Source organism: Triticum dicoccoides, chromosome 2B (genome assembly GCF_002162155.2).
Source record: "Triticum dicoccoides isolate Atlit2015 ecotype Zavitan chromosome 2B, WEW_v2.0, whole genome shotgun sequence".
Taxonomy (NCBI): Eukaryota; Viridiplantae; Streptophyta; class Magnoliopsida; order Poales; family Poaceae; genus Triticum; species Triticum dicoccoides.
In genome coordinates, this window is record NC_041383.1 from 37,758,316 (window position 1) to 37,774,451 (window position 16,136).

The window sequence follows — 16,136 nt, forward strand, 5'->3', positions numbered from 1 at the left end:
TCAGGCGTTGAGCGCTGGCACGTCGGTGGTTGGTGGGGGTGCATCGCCGGGGTGACGGCGTCTGCTTCGGCTGGGGCGGGCTGTGGCGGCTCTGCTCGAGGCAGACCTGGCGGCCGGTGGGCGGCGCAGGCGATGATGCCTAGCAGTGGGGCATCTTGAGTCATGGCGGTGGTGCGGAACATTGAGTTAGCTCCTCTAGAGGTCTTCCTCGGTGGCAGGGTGTTGGTCCGGCGGTCCTCACCGGCGGACGGGTGGCGCCTCTTCCTTGCATGGATCTGATTGGAGGCCAAGGTAGGACCTCAGGGCTGAAGCTGGGGAGGCTGCAGGAGGGATGGGTAGCCCATCCACCTATCACCGTCGCAGAGTTCTGCCGGTCAAGACGAGCTCCGCTCCTTTGTTCCCATTTCCAGGCCTAGTGCTTCCTGGCTACAGATCGATGTTCGGGTCAGGATGATCACTGACGTTGCCGATGGTGCTTGAGATCTGTCGATCGGCTGAAAGCATGTACCTTTGACTGTCTCAGAAGTGTCTAGATGTAGATCAACGGTCTTGGTGGTGGGAGTTGTGGGCTCGTGGGAAAAGCTTGTGGCTCAAGCATTGATGGACTCGCTGTCATGCCCTCGTGGGCTGCATGGGGGTAAGTCTTGAATGTTTTATAGTGGTGATGCGAAGGGCGCTCTCGTGTAGCGCCATACACCGGGCGGAGGTAGAGGGTGATGGCTGGGGTGCAAACCACTTCTGGCTCTGGCCAGACCAATGGCGGCACCGTCCATGCATCATTCCCTGCTTGTATGCATCACCATGGTGGGCCCTGCGTCATTCATTTTTCTCCAGTGAAAACCACGATTTAGTGGATCGGGTGGCGGCGGCACTCCCGTGTCATTTCTTTCTTGGAGGCACCACCTTGGAGTCCCTGTTTGGTCGAGTTTCAGCTTTGTCCCCTCGCGGTGACTCGCTCACGGTGGAGAGCTCCTTAGATCCCTAGCTAGGCTCTATCTATCCACTTGTTGTTTGCATTGGGTTATTTGGGTTAGTGTTGGTGTTCGTCAGTTCCCTTGTATCTGCATTGGGTGTGTGTCGTGTCGGGTTGTATGCATTCGGTATGTTGGTCGTTTCTTTATATATAAAGCGGGGCGAAGGCCTTTTTGGATAAGAGAAACAAAGTACATGGCAAACACATGTCATAAATTTAACCTTGTTGTGTTTTAGTGTCTGTCACATTGGGAATCTATTTTCAATAGGATGGCACGTTGGGGCGATGTCACATGTGTTGTAGCTTTCCCTTTGCAGTTTGCACGTTAAAAATAAATAGGACCTGTCACGTGTAATGTGCATACACATTATTAGATTGAGGAGCCAAGGGAGGTGCTGGTGGCGGCAGGTAACAGACGCCCGGAAAACACACGGGCAAAGGCTCCTTGGAGGAAGGTGCCATGGTCATTCGGAGCATGACTCTTATCCCCAACGTCTCCTTGCAGTACACACAGCTCACGGAATGAAACTACCACCTCTAGGAAGTCAATATGAAGATAATCATGCGTCCACTCGGCGTGCAGTCGGTTGTCGAAGGTGACACCGAGTATGATGAGGACAGAGATCAGGGCACGATGGCAACAATTTCCCATTCCGTCCCTGACAATTACATGATGGCTCTCGTCGAGTACAATATGGCAAGGGAAGCGTGGGTTGTGATTTACACAATGTGGATCTGGAGGTGTGCGCGTGGCAGAGGCGAGCATAAACCAGCTGATGATGAAGTTTGACCGTATTTTGATGTCCCCGGTGGTTTCTCGCAGATCATCGGGGACGATCGAACAGTGCGGTGACATGAAGACCATGTCCGTCGCCGAGGCAATTGGCCGGCTGCGTGCATTTGAAAAGAACAAGGTGGATCGTTGCAGTGGCCTCCGTGATAGGAAAGAGCAAGTAATGCTCATGACCAAAGAGCTAGAGAACTTTCTCGTGAAGAAGAGACAGATCGGCAACTGTTCTAGCAGTGGACGCGGACGGCGGCAGTCCGGAGTCCAGACGTGACGGTCAAGGAGAGCGTGCTGAGATCTCCTAGAACAATCCAAAGAAGCATGGCAAATTCGACAAGACCAAGATGCAGTGTTTCAATTGTGATGAATTTGGTCAATTCAAATATGAAAGCCAAGAGCCAAAGACAGAGAAGCTGATTCTTGCCCAAGAAGATAGGTTGGGCCAGGTCTGCTGATGATGAAGACACTTGAGCCTGCGTAATCTGTTGAGGCCACTGGTGAGATTGGTTTGTTGAACGAGGAGGAGGTAGTACCTAAGTTGTCAGGTGGACAGAATACTATTGGTACCTGGACTTCAGAGCTAGCAATCACATGAAGGGCTGCCCTGAGAAGTTCACGGAGCTAGATCGTTCTCTATCAGGCAAGGTGAGATTCGTGGACAGATCCACTATAGAAATTTGTGGAAGAGGTCGTGTGCTAATGAAATGTCTCTCTGGTGGTCACCGTCTGCTAACCGATGTGTATTTCATCCCTCGTTTGAAAAACAATATCATCAGTTTGGGGTAGCTACACGAGAGTGGCTGCAAGTCTGCTGCTGAAAATGGAGTGAGGCAAGTATGGGACCAAGAAATCTGCTTGCTCGTGTGCTGAGAACTAGGAGCGGGTTCTATGTTCTGGACATTGAGGATGTAGAACCAGTGTGTCTGATGACTTGTCATAGCAAGCCTTGGCGTTGGCATAAGTGCTACGGGCACGTAAATTTTCCTCTACAGACACTTCTTAACTTTCTTTTGAAATTATGGAAGTAACACATAGCTTCAGTGACGATGGTCCTTGTACGTACGTGAATCATCACCTACGGACTATGCTTAACTTCTCCAGAATCACTACATCCTACTAGAAAGTTTGAAGTGAGAAATAATGTTATGCCGTTTCATAGTTCCAGTGCACCTATTCATTCCATTTTGGCTCATGTTTTAAATGAACAACTCATTATGCAGTGATATTATTTCCTGTTTTATGAGTGCTATGATAGATTTATTGGGATTGTAGGTTCATAGTTCACTGGCAACGAAATCAGCTCCATGAAGATGGTATATTTGGTAATAAAGATGGAATTTACTATATACTCCCGGGTGTTAGGAGAATCGATACATTTATAATCCCCTTAAACCAATATTAAATAAATGTTGAGCACCTTAGCATGTTCACAAGGTTATAAACATTGATACAATAAGCATGTGAGCATGGCTTGTCCTTGTTCGAGGTCTGTGTAGTCAAGTTAGAGTATTTTTGGTCGGTGAATGTCTAATGCATGTCACCAACTCACTGTTGCCCTCTTTATAAATTTGAGTGCTTCGTGATATCACATATCAGTATGTATTTACCTACATCGATTCCATGGTTAAATCTAAGCAATTTATTTTATCATGCAAGAGAAATGTGCTGCGTTGGCTTAGGATTAGGAGTCACCGGGATATACAAAAGTGAAAAAAGATCTGGTTTCTTTCGTTCCTGAAATACACAATGTACGCCTCAGACACCTGGCGTTGGGCACCCTAGTGCTTTCGGCTGCCATTACGTCGCATATACACACTCCCTCAAGGTCGAGAAGCACCATTACGCCGTTGGGCTGCTACCATAGTACCAGCCATACCTGATGTACCCAAGCGGCTGAGCTCACTGGCTAGAAGGAATGCCATTGTGCTGACAGTTCTGTGCACAGAGCAAAGCTGCTGCAGCGCCTGTAGTTTGTTGCGACGGCCAGACTAATCTAACCAGTTTCAATCCATGCTAGTGCCAAGGATTTGGATCCTGAATGCACTTTATTTCTCGTGGGGCACCGAAATTTGCGGGTACCGCGGTAACCGTGAAATACCGGAAAAAATTCGAACGAAATTTAAAATTGAATTTTGAATTCAATTTTTTTTAAATAGCCTATGCATAAGGGCTGGAGTCAGTTTTAACAGCAACCACCTTCTGGCGTAGTTGTTAGGTCACTAGCCTCTCTTGGCTTGACGTTTCGTGATTGAACCCATATCCTAAAAAAGGTGCCCATAAGTTCCGAACATATCCTAAGCTAACTAGTAGAGTTTAAATTCAAAAAAGTTCGATTTTTTTCCTCGGTATGTAGATTCCTCTTGAGGTGGCGAGAAATACGGGTACCGGACGCTGTATCGAAATATTTCGCCCGGTACCCAAAACCTTGGCTAGCGCACGCCTGTTGTTCTGGAATGTCACTGGGGAGTTCGATAAAACTGCATGCTCTGTTTCATTTCACAACGGCTCATGTTTTGCATTTCCAATTAACTAACCAACGACACATTGTTTATCATATGTGTTACTGCTTTTATGCTGAGAGGGACAGACCTTGCGGTGTATAAAGATCAAGTATCCCAGGTTAAGAAAACCCGTGTTAGTAACATTGCCGAGCTAAAGGTGTTTGTCTTTAAATTTCACCTGTTACCAGCTGCACAAAAGTCCATTTCTTTGGTGTCATATACTTCTATATGGGAAATTATTTTTTCCTTCTTTCCTGCTAGACACGAGCACAATGCAAGCTGGGATGTGAGTAAGGGGACTTCAAGGCTGAGAAATCGACCTTCCGGAACATAGACAACTCCTTGTTCAATAATATGTCAAATCATCAAGCTATTTTTTGGCAGGCAGGAAATTCACGTCCATAGTAGCTAGCGGTTACGTGAAACTTTTGTACAAACTGGGCGCCGCGTCCACGATCCTTTTCAGGAAATTTATTCCCAAGAACACGCTATTCTGTATTTCAATATAAATCTCTCAAAGCAGGGGTCACTATCAGATCTGCACTCCTAAAATAAACAAGAACGGGCCACCATCAGATGTACGCCAAGTGATTTTTATATAATTTTAATTCCTTCCGATGTTCATAATTTTTATTCCATCTAACCGGCTGCCATAATCCACGGCAACACACAAGCCCTTTTCTACAAACACCGATGTTGGTGTTTCTTGCTTTATTTCCACCCCAACTCTAGTGTAGCGGCTGCTCTAAATGTTTGGCCACGGTGATATAGGCTCGGTTTCTTTTCTATGTTATGTTATTTTTGCTGGTTGATGACTTATTTTAATCCAAAGTTGGCTAAGGTAATAACTTTCTCTCAAGCTCTATATGCGCATTTCTTGAAAAAAGAAGTTCTTTAACATTTACTCTCCAAGCATGTGAAAATTAGTTGAGCTTGCTCCTGATCTACATAGTTATGTGGGGGCAGAGTGTTTGGTGAAGGTCCCTTGGAAATTAGGTCGCCCTCCAGATAAATATCGGGAGAATGAATTGCTAAAGATATGTGAGAGCTGAGCTCTATGTATTGGGACTACAGAGGGGATAGCAAGTGAAGTGAATACACCTTTTGAGGTAACTACGGCCCACCCTGTTCTTAGGACATAGTAGTATAGTAGACATCCTTTGCAACAGTAAGATCAGCTGATGTGTTTGCAAGATCAAACGCCTCCTAATGTGTACCGTGATGTAGTCTTGGTTCTGGCATACGAATGGACTAGGCACCTCCATGGTGATGCACAGCTTTGCTGTAGGACTGGGACTCATTGGGAAACACAGTAGCACAATCAAGGTACTTAGACATAGGAGTAACTGAGCCTTACTCTGCCTCAGAATGATTGTGTGTCCTAAATATTAAGTGGCAGCGGCAGGACACTAGCGTGGCTAACGGGACATGGGAAATTACTGAACGTACCAATGTTTGCAAACCATCCGAATGTAACTAGGTACCATACCAAAGAGGAAGGAGGTGTGCGATCTGTATTTGTAATATGTAAAGGAGAATGCTCAAGTTGAGTCAAGGACTAAGGGTAGAGTGGTTTGGTGAATACCAATCAGTGCAAGTTATGACTTCCTTTTATAAAGTGGCAGAGAAGGTGTAACGAAGTGAACTGTGCGCTCCAAAATATCAGAGATCAACTAAATAGAAATGTTACTTGAATTGAAGAAGAAGGCATATCTATATTCCGTTGGTAAGATCCTTGCAATATACTCTTATTTGAGATGAAGTACTAGTTGTCCATGTATCAGAAATCAGGTGGCCCAACAAGTCATGGAAGTAGGGCTGCAAGGTGATAGAAAATGTGTAAAAGCAGCATCGACAGAATCCTCTACAGTGTGTTCCTTAGTAATCACCCTTTGGAATAGCCCATGCATGACCTTGAACCATGAGACGTGCAGCCTGATGTTCAAGACCATAGAAGATCGTGAAATACTCATCGTAGAGAATTCACCCATGCCATGCGGTCTACTCAGAAGCGAGACAACGGTATTGCTCATGAGCCATTCACTGGGCAGTCCACATGTGCTGCTTTGTCTTGTCTTAGACTCCATAGCGGCGTGTCCATGCCAGAATGAAGGGCCGCCATCAAGCATGGCACTCCTCCATCCGATGCGGCTGGTTGGCCGGTGGCAGAGATAGGCCATTGTACGCTTACTATTTGCCCACTGATAACCAATGAAGATGGTTGCTCCCTGTCTCTGTGTTTCCTTCTGTTATCCAGACCCAAATTGAACCGGTTTGTAATAAGAAAAATCTGTAATCATCGTCTCCTTCTCATTGCAATCATCCCAACCAGAATCTATGTTTAAGAAAGTTATTATTTATAAGTCAATGTTGTTTTTTATTAGAAGTGAAACAAGTCAAATTAAAAAAAATCAAATAGTTTTATTATGAAGGTGCCCATTCGAAATTTGGCCAATTTGAGATTCAGAATCGCAACACATTTTAGACAATTTTTTTATGCATTGTATATAAGTTGTCGGTTTTGTTGTGATTTTTTTGTTTAGCTTTTTGTATTTTCATTTAGCTCGTCCCTATCGAAGGATAGATTTGTTTCTTAGTAGGATTTTCTTTAATTTTACGGGAAATATTATTATCTATTCATCTTAAATCATGGCAGTAGAGCGAACACCACTAATAATAAAAATTACACCCAAATATGTAGAGCACCTACAATGACCACAAGCACTGCATCGCCGGAGCCGGAAAACTTGAGTTAGTACACAGTCGGGAAGTCGTCGTGCTAAGGCCCCATAGGACCAGTGCACCAGAACAACAACCATCGTTGATGAAGAGTACCGTATGTCGGAAGGACCTAAGCCGGAGACATACAAACAAGGACGAATTAAATACTAGATCCGAGCAGATACATGAAAGAAAGATCCGATGGAGACACACACCGATATGCCCTCAGACGATGCTAGACGCACCACCGGGATGATGCGGAGTATCTTATTCCATCTTCAAGGAGCCGCTGCCGTAACTTCTTTTCATTTAGCTCATTCTTGAGCAGGACACAAACCCTAACAAAACTCACAGAAACATCAAAAAACGGAGCCCTCCCACTAGCAAGGGTTGGGATTCACCACGATCCCCATGGCCCTAAGGTTATAAAAGAAGACGTAGATCAGAGGCGCCGTCGACGGGAGGCAGAAACCCTAGTCCCCTGCTCGCCAGGGTGTAGAGATGAAGGAGTATCAGACGGTGACATGCAAGGTTATCAAAATCGTGATTCTGAATCGGATGGGACCTCTGATGGTACGATCGCAAATCTTAGAATCTTCACTATCAGGATCATAAAAACGTAGATTCTGGAGACCAAAACCATAGAAATAGAGGGCTTAGTTGGATCATAAAGTCATAGAATCTTACAGCAGAATCGTGATTCTGACAACCTTGGCGACAAGTATAAGATTAGGATCATTGTTGTGTACTCTATTGTTTTGGATGAATGGAACATTGTTCCTGGATAAGTGTGAGCACCTTAAATGTAGTGGAAACCATAATAAATTGAGCACAACATATCATATCGCTATTAATTTATCTTCTCTTTATTTCATTAGACAATGTAAATATAGGATTAAGAGACATCAAGATAATTTCTCCAACTTTTACAACTAGGTAATTTCTCCAAGAAGGTTGTTCTCGAATGATTTCTTTAAATTCCCGTGTGCCCGCATAAAGAGAGCTTTCTCGAATGCGACACACAAAGAGAGCTTTTGTTTAAAAAATACTTGTGGATGAATAAATGATATAGCTTATTCTATCGTCGTCCTCGCATACGAGATGCTCTCTTTGAATTCAACCACTACGAGATTCTTCGCTCCCTTGTGCCCGCCGTCCTTTCTCGCACGTGTTTCCTCTCTACCTCATTCATGATATTGTTTTTGTATACATGATATTTTTATTTTTTCTTTAGGTCTGATGAATTTTGTTGGAATGGTCAGCAAACCCTAACACGAATCATTATTTCTAGAATATAATAAACATAGTATCCAAGAATTAGTTATATGTTTCCGCACAATCGCATGCTAATATAGTATCCAAGAATTAGTTATCGTAAACACATACCTTACCTCCCCCCCTCCCATCCCCTACGCACAAACACACATTGCCATTATGATTGACACTACTGTTGAATCCTTTAAGCTACCTATTCATGTCCTTGGGCACATATAGTGCATAGAATAATATGTACCATATAAGCGTTTGGCTCTATAGAGATCATTGTTTAAATTACTAACGGAAGATAGTGTATGGCAAATCCTCCTAAGAAGGAAATATGTGTGTTCCAAGGCAGTATCCCAAGTATACTTGAAGCTTAGAAATCCCACTTTTGGGCGGGTCTAATGGCCACGTAGAAATATTTATTTTGCTATGGATTCTTCCTCGATTAAGGACGGCTCAGAAATTACATTCTAGGAGGACAGGTGGCTAGGAAATACCACACTCCCGAAACAATATCTGGCTCTATAAGACATTATGCGCCATAAGGGTATCCCGATACTATCACCACGGTAATGGTATCATTTCCGCCCGAGATTTAATTGGACCGAAACTCCAATCATGAAAAATTCTGCTCCAGTCCATGGTGTAATTGTCGGATGTGTCTGATGCATTTCGATGCAACCTCCATGGGAGTGGACAATTCTCAATGGAGTCAACATATAGAGTGTTAATCCTGCCTGATGTACCAGTTGATAATAAGGAGAAGATCCGAAAGATGAAGATACCTCTTAAGAATAAAATCTTTGGTATTTTCGTCATAGAGTCATTCTTACCAAGGATAACCTTATTAAGAGGAATTGGCATGCAAGTACACAATGTGTCTTTTGTAACCACAATGAGTCAATAAAACATGTATTCTTCTAATGCAAATTGGCTCATTCTATATGGTCAGTCATCCAAATATCTTTTGGCGTGTATCCTCCATGTAGTGTTGCTAATGTATCTGGCAACAGGTTACATGGGACTGACCACAAGTTTAGCATTCTTCTCGGGGTGGGAGTGCTTGCCGTTATTTTGGTCGCTTTGGTTGCATAGAAATGATAAGCTTTTTCATGATAAAAGAACTTATCTAATGCAGTTTATCTATAGATGTATCGGGTCTCTTCATTTATGGTCCTCTCTGCAACTCATGGAGAATCGAGACCTGTTTACGAACGTGTGTACATGATTGCAGGCTACGGTGAGGGCTACTTTTGCCCAACATGGGTGCCAGCATGATTTTAGGATTACCCCCCTATGATTTAGGCATTATACGGACTAGACATGTCTCTTTGTATTACGCCTTTTTATTTTCCATTTTGTGTATGAGGACCTTGTTTCACTGTGTGCATCTTATTTATGCAGAGGCCGGGTGTAATGCTTAAATATTTAAAGTTATAAAGGGCACCTTTTCGAGAAAAGAGATCATTTGTCCAAAGTACCAACAACAACGAAATGAATGATACGCTTGGTTGAGACTTCTTGGGGTAAGGACATAATATTTCTTAGCTAAATATGGTAATTAGGGATTTGTTATCGAGATATATAGTTTATTATGCCATTTGGTTGTGTGCAAAATTAGTCAGCAATTTATTAATCATCATTGATTAGGTGTTTTCACAATTGTAAATGACGGCCATTATTACCACCTGGGCTGTAGCATAGCTTCCACCTAGATTGTTATGCTAAAGAAATTATTATGAATAAATAATAGCAGAACATATCCGCTGACAGACAGTTATGCAGGCACGATCAACAATGGGCCGATTATGGATATTAAAAATTATGTTGTCTTCAGATTTTCAAATATTGAAAAGAACTATATGCAATTCACAGACAACACCCGCCAACATGTGTTATTCTAAAAAAATAGGCCGACTTCATTTCATTTCTCTATAGGAAAGAAAATGAATCATATTTATACATAGATGAAAATGCCTCTGAAGACATTCCCATCTGCTATCAAGCTATCTGGATTTGGAACATCCACCAGGTCATAGAAATTGCCATCGGCAAATACGAAAACAAACAGCTAACTGAAATGTTTTGGAGAGGTATATCCCTATTATTTGGGAGGTACAGAGCCAAGCGAGCATATATATCAAAATTGAAGCCATCCATGTGGACACGAAAATGTTTTTGGTGCCCTAGCCCTCTTCCATCTTCTCTGATGAGCTTCACATGCATCGGCATCGGCCATGTGTTTGCTTTTCTTTCGTCTTTACTCTCCTATCCCGTGATGTACCGATGTACGTCCGGAAATATATAATCTGATGATTGATGATGTGAGGTTTGCTTTAGCTTCAGCCTAACGATTTAGCTACTTTGTTCTACTTATTTCTTAACCAACAAAAAGCACTAAAGAGACATACAAAGCCAAGAAAGGAACATCGCATGAGTAATTAGCCATAGGAATCACAAATACCCTCACAATTCGAAGTGAAGGGTATGCAGAATGTGGTCTATCTACATGTAAAGCTCAACTTTATTTTGTTACTTCTAGGCTTTCTCAACTAATATATTTCTTGATGCCTCCAAGTGGCTTTAGCTAGCAACATTCCTCGGACAATATCATTTTTATGCTAGTGCCAGAAAAGAAGATAAGAATAGAAGGACAAGTTCCTGATGATCGGATGTGTTCCTGATGATGAGAGGAAAGGTGGAAAATGACTCGTGGGCAAAATAAACTAGACCTGGAGGACTAGGACTTGACTCTATAATTTTTCTATAACTATGTTAAAAAGTTTTACTTGGGAATAGCGGACCACTCACGCCAAGTGGTTATGTTAAAGAAGTTTATGACCAACTTTCATGACGAAATTCACTATAAAAACTGATTTACGCACATGTTGATATACAAAGAATTAGGAAATTGGACTTCATTAGGAAAATGGGAACGCTTGTACCATTACAAAAAATATTTAAATGAATTTCATCTTGAGAGTTCATTAACATCCCCCAGCCCCTCCATTGGTCAGCTCACCCCTGAACGCCGCCGCCACACTCCCACCCCTTGCCCCCTCTCCCCCACCCCACCACCCGAAGTTCCTCACAGGGCTTGCTCGGGCGGCAATAGATGTGTGTGGGGCTTCCCCATGCACCAACCTTGTCCGAGTGTCCAGCTGTGCCCTGTGTACCGTACTCGAGCCCCCTTCGTTTAGATGGTCGGCGTTGATGCCGGCCCTCCTGCCGCTCCGTGTAGTGCGGTGGAGTCTAGGCAGCTGTCCTGGTTGCCGCCAACGTGCACGCGACTTAGGTTGAGGCTCGCCTCTACCCCGATCTGGTGCAGAGGATGTTATTTACCGTTTTGGCTATCAGCTCTCAATGAAGCATACCAGCTTTGGCATCGTGTGGCACCCATGTGCCCTGGGTCACCCAACCCTCTCTTAACTAGCGGCAGTAGGCCTCGATGACACTGTATCTGCTTGGATCTGGTGGGCATGGTCAATGTTGCCTCATCTTGGCCTACTTTAGCACCGAGGTGGTGTCTCTTGTGCTCCCTATTGTTGTGGAGTGTGACTCTCTTCTGATTTCGAGGGAGTGTGCATTGACACTTGATGTCAGGGCGGTGACCCTAGGCAGAGCAGTTGATGTCGTCTTTTGGATGAGCGACAACCATGGGTGTCATTTTGTAACTTTAGCCGTGTGGGCGATGAGGTTGCATCAAACATGTACTTTGGTGGGTCAAGGTGCCTACTGCAGACGAATCATCGCCCCCTCTGGTGTCTTGAGCTTCATTGGTTAGCTTTGTGTCTGAGTGGTTGAGCAGGGTATTGAGACAGAACGAAACCCTGGTCATCAGCGGATGCCACGAGAATACAGTGTCGTTTCTTACCATTAGCTCTGTTCTTGGAGGCCCTTGTCGAGGTCCTGTCCCACCCGCCAGATTACTCTTTGTATAGTAAAGATCTAGTTCCCCTTGCAGATGGCAGCGATCTGATGTCCTCGCATCATGTACTAAAGGTGATGTCTAGGGTTCTTGGAATCAAGGTTGGCGCTTCCGGAGCATCGGTAACTTTCATCCACTGCTATTCTTCATATCATGGTAATATTTTTTGGCTTGTGTTTGGATGTGTGGTTGAACTGTGGCCAGTGGTGAGGTCGTGGGATCCTGGTGGTTGTGGTTTGTGCTCTTGTCCCTATTGCGAAGGATGCTTTGTTGGCATTGTGCATGTGGCTCTAGGGTGACCTATCTTCCTTCTGACAATATGGCACTGACCGAGCGTATGCGAGAGGGTGTGGTCCTCTTTGGAGGTAGAATCAGGTGGATTATTGGAAAATTCTACAAGAGTAGGGTAAGAGGGGTATGTTACCGATGTTGGTGTTTCTTGCTTTATTTCCTCCCCAACTCTAGTGTAGTGGCTTCCCTAAATGTTTGGCCACGGTGATATTGGGTAGGTTTTTTTCCACACTAAGTTATTTTTTGCTGGTTGATGACCTTTTTTAATCCAAAGTTGGCTAAGCTTATAGCTTTCTCTCAAGCTCGGCATGCGCATTTTCTTGAAAAAAATAGTTGTTTAACATTCACTGTGCAAGCATGTGAAAATTAGTTGAGCTTGATCCTGATCTACATAGTTATGTGGGGCATAGTGTTTGGTGCAGGTCCCTTGGAAATTAGGATGCCCCACCTGATAAATATCGGGAGAATGAATTGCTAAAGATATGGGATAGCTGAGCTCTATATATTGGGACTTCAGAGGGGATAGCAAGTGAAGTGAATACACCTTTAGAGGTAACTACGGCCCACACTGTTCTTACAACATAGTAGTATAGTAGACATCCTTTGCAAGAGTAAGCTTAATTAACTGATGTGTTTGCAAGACAGATCGACTCCTATTGCGTACCATGATGTAGTCTTGGTTCTGGCAGACAAATGGACTAGGCAACTCCATGGTGGCGCACACAGCTTTGTTGTAGGACTTGGACTCGTTGGTAAACAGAGTAGCACAATCAGGGTACTTACACGTAGGAGTAATTGAGACTTACTCTGCCTCAGAATGATTGTGTGTCTTAACTCTTAAGTTGTTGCAGTAGGACACTAGCGTGGCTAATGGGACATGGGAAATTACGACGTATCAATGGTTGGAAACCATTGGGATGTAACTCGGTACCATACCAATGAGGAAGTAGGTGTCTGATATGTATTTGTAATATGTAAAGGGGAATGCTCAAGTCGAGTCAAGGATTAACAGTATAGTGGTTTGGTGAATACGAATAACTGCAAGTTATGACTGCCCTTTTATCAAGTGGGAGAGAAGGGGCAACGAAGTGAACTGTGCGCTCGAAATATCAGAGATCAACTAAATAGAAAGGTTACTTGAATTGAAGAAGTAGGCATATCTATATTCCCTTGATAAGATCCTTGCAATATACTCTTATTTGAGATTAAGTAATGGTTGTCAATGTATTAGAAATCAGGTGGCCCAACAAGTCAGGGAAGTAGGGCTGCGAGGCGATAGGAAATGTTTAAAAGCAGCATCGACAGAATCCTCTGCATTATATTCCTTAGTAATCACCCTTTGGAATAGCCCATGCACGACCCTGGCTGGTGAGACATGCAGCCTGATGTTCAAGATCATAGAAGATCATGAAATGCTCACCATAGAGAATTCACCCATGCCATGCCGTCTACTCGGAAGAGAGACAACGGTATTGCTCATGAGCCATTCAGTGGGCAGTCCACTTGTGCTGCTCTGTCTTGTCTTGGACTCCATAGCGGTGCATCCATGCGACATCTCAACGCTGCCCTCCAGCATGGCGCTCCTACGTGCCATGCGGCTGGCTGCCGGTGGCAAAGATAGTCAGCTACATGCCATGCGGCTGGCTTTAAGTTGCATAAAAACTTATGGAAAATGTGTTTATTTTTCTTTCAGTTTTACTTTTGTGCACCTACCACTAGTAGAAAACAGGGCATTTGTCCCGGTTCGTAAGGGCCTCTAGTCCCGGGGGACTAATAGGTCGTTACTAATGCCTTCCCCCTTTAGTCCTGGTTCTTACACGAACCGGGACAGATGGGCCTCCACGTGGCCGCTGCGGGCAGCCCAGGCAGGGGGGCCTTCGGTCCCGGTTGGTGACATAAACCGGGACCAAAAGGCATCCACGCGTCAGCAGCTGGCTGGAGGTTTTTTTAAAGTGGCTGGTTTAGGGGTTTTGGGGCTTAATTTACGTTGTTATTAGCTAGCTAATAGATAGAAGTGTCCTCTCTTATATCATTGTGCATGATTTACCAACGCTACTGCTATGTTCATTTCACCCGCTGATATATAATAACTCTTCATGCTCGCATCATACATCATCATATATAATAACAAGTCCTCCTAATCATGCATCATCATACAACTTCTACTCGTTATTAATAACAAGTCATACGATCATCATACTCATAGTCATCGAACCCAACCCTACATAATTGTTCTTAGCACATCATCATCAGTATCAGGTAGGACCTAAACACACTTAAGATAAAATAGCATAAAAAAATATAGACCCTGACTCTCCATTATGAAGAATGGAGATCATCGTGTCTCCAATTCTTGCGGTTCGCTTCCTTCTGCTTCCAAGAAGCTCCTTACGATTGTCCATATATTTTTTCCACTCTTTGATTGTCATGTCTCCACTTCTTTTAGAAATCCGGTGTGGACAGTTGAGATTCGTAGGATGACCTGGTTGTATGTTCAAAATATAAAGGCGACCGTGCGTATACATCAGATGAGGCACACAATCATTCGGGATTATCTGTTGAAAAACATAATAATAACTTCATAGTTAGCAATGAGATACTAGTTTTAGAAGTATGCAAAAAGATGCACGGATGTCGTAATAGTAAAAAATCTTACCAGGGTATCTTCATGGTAGTTACCGTAGTTCAACACGTGCACTAGTGGCACGTATTGACCATAATGTTGAGGAGTTTGACTGTAGATATTGTAATTCTCAAGATTAGTACAAAATGCGGTCAGATGATTTTTCTCCTTATAAGTTTATTCGGCGCCATCGGTGCAGTGGGTTTTGTCTACCATCTTCCGCCATTCTTTGAAGATTGAAAATAAGCTGTTCACTATTTTTAAATAAACAATATAAATTACTTAATAACTATGTTTGAGAAGCTCACATGGGGGAAGAATTGGAAGTGTATCAACAAGGACCCAAATGTCCATATTGTCTTGCTCGATTGTAGGATCACCGAGATCCATGGTGACAAGCATACCCTCATCAAAACCATACATCTTGCAAAGTGCTTCCCAATTTTTGCAATCAAAATGGGTTACACTCACAAAATTGTATAGCTTTACTTCAAAATCCACACCATGATGGGTCCTTAGTTGAATTTTTTTCGTTTCCACACTTTCATGGTCTTCAAAACCCATCCTCTCCAAGACATAGCCTCTTGCATAGCATGGGATAAGCTAGTCGAATTGGAAAAGATGAAAAATACATGTTAAAATACTTGAAGTGGTGCTTAATTACGAAAAAAACTATTGTCGTCGTTGCGTACTGTTTCAGCATCGAAGGTCTCCTCCAGCTTAATGCTGAAGCGCCGATTTTCGTCCAGCTAAAGGAACCTGTCGCACATACCTCGGTCGTCGTAGCACCAGTCGCACTCCCCCTGGCGGTTTTCATCGTCCGAGTACGACATTTCCGGCCTATGTTCATAATTCAAATATTAAACTTGTACAACTAAATATATGTATTAAAAAACCTAAATTAGATCATTAATATTAATCATGGGTTGACTATCGACGATGTGGTAGCTCCTCCTTTCATTCCCGAGTGCATTATTACATGGGAATGAAGGAGAAGCTACCCCCACGACGGCGTGGATGATGGAGGGGGCTCCTAGATTTCTGCATAG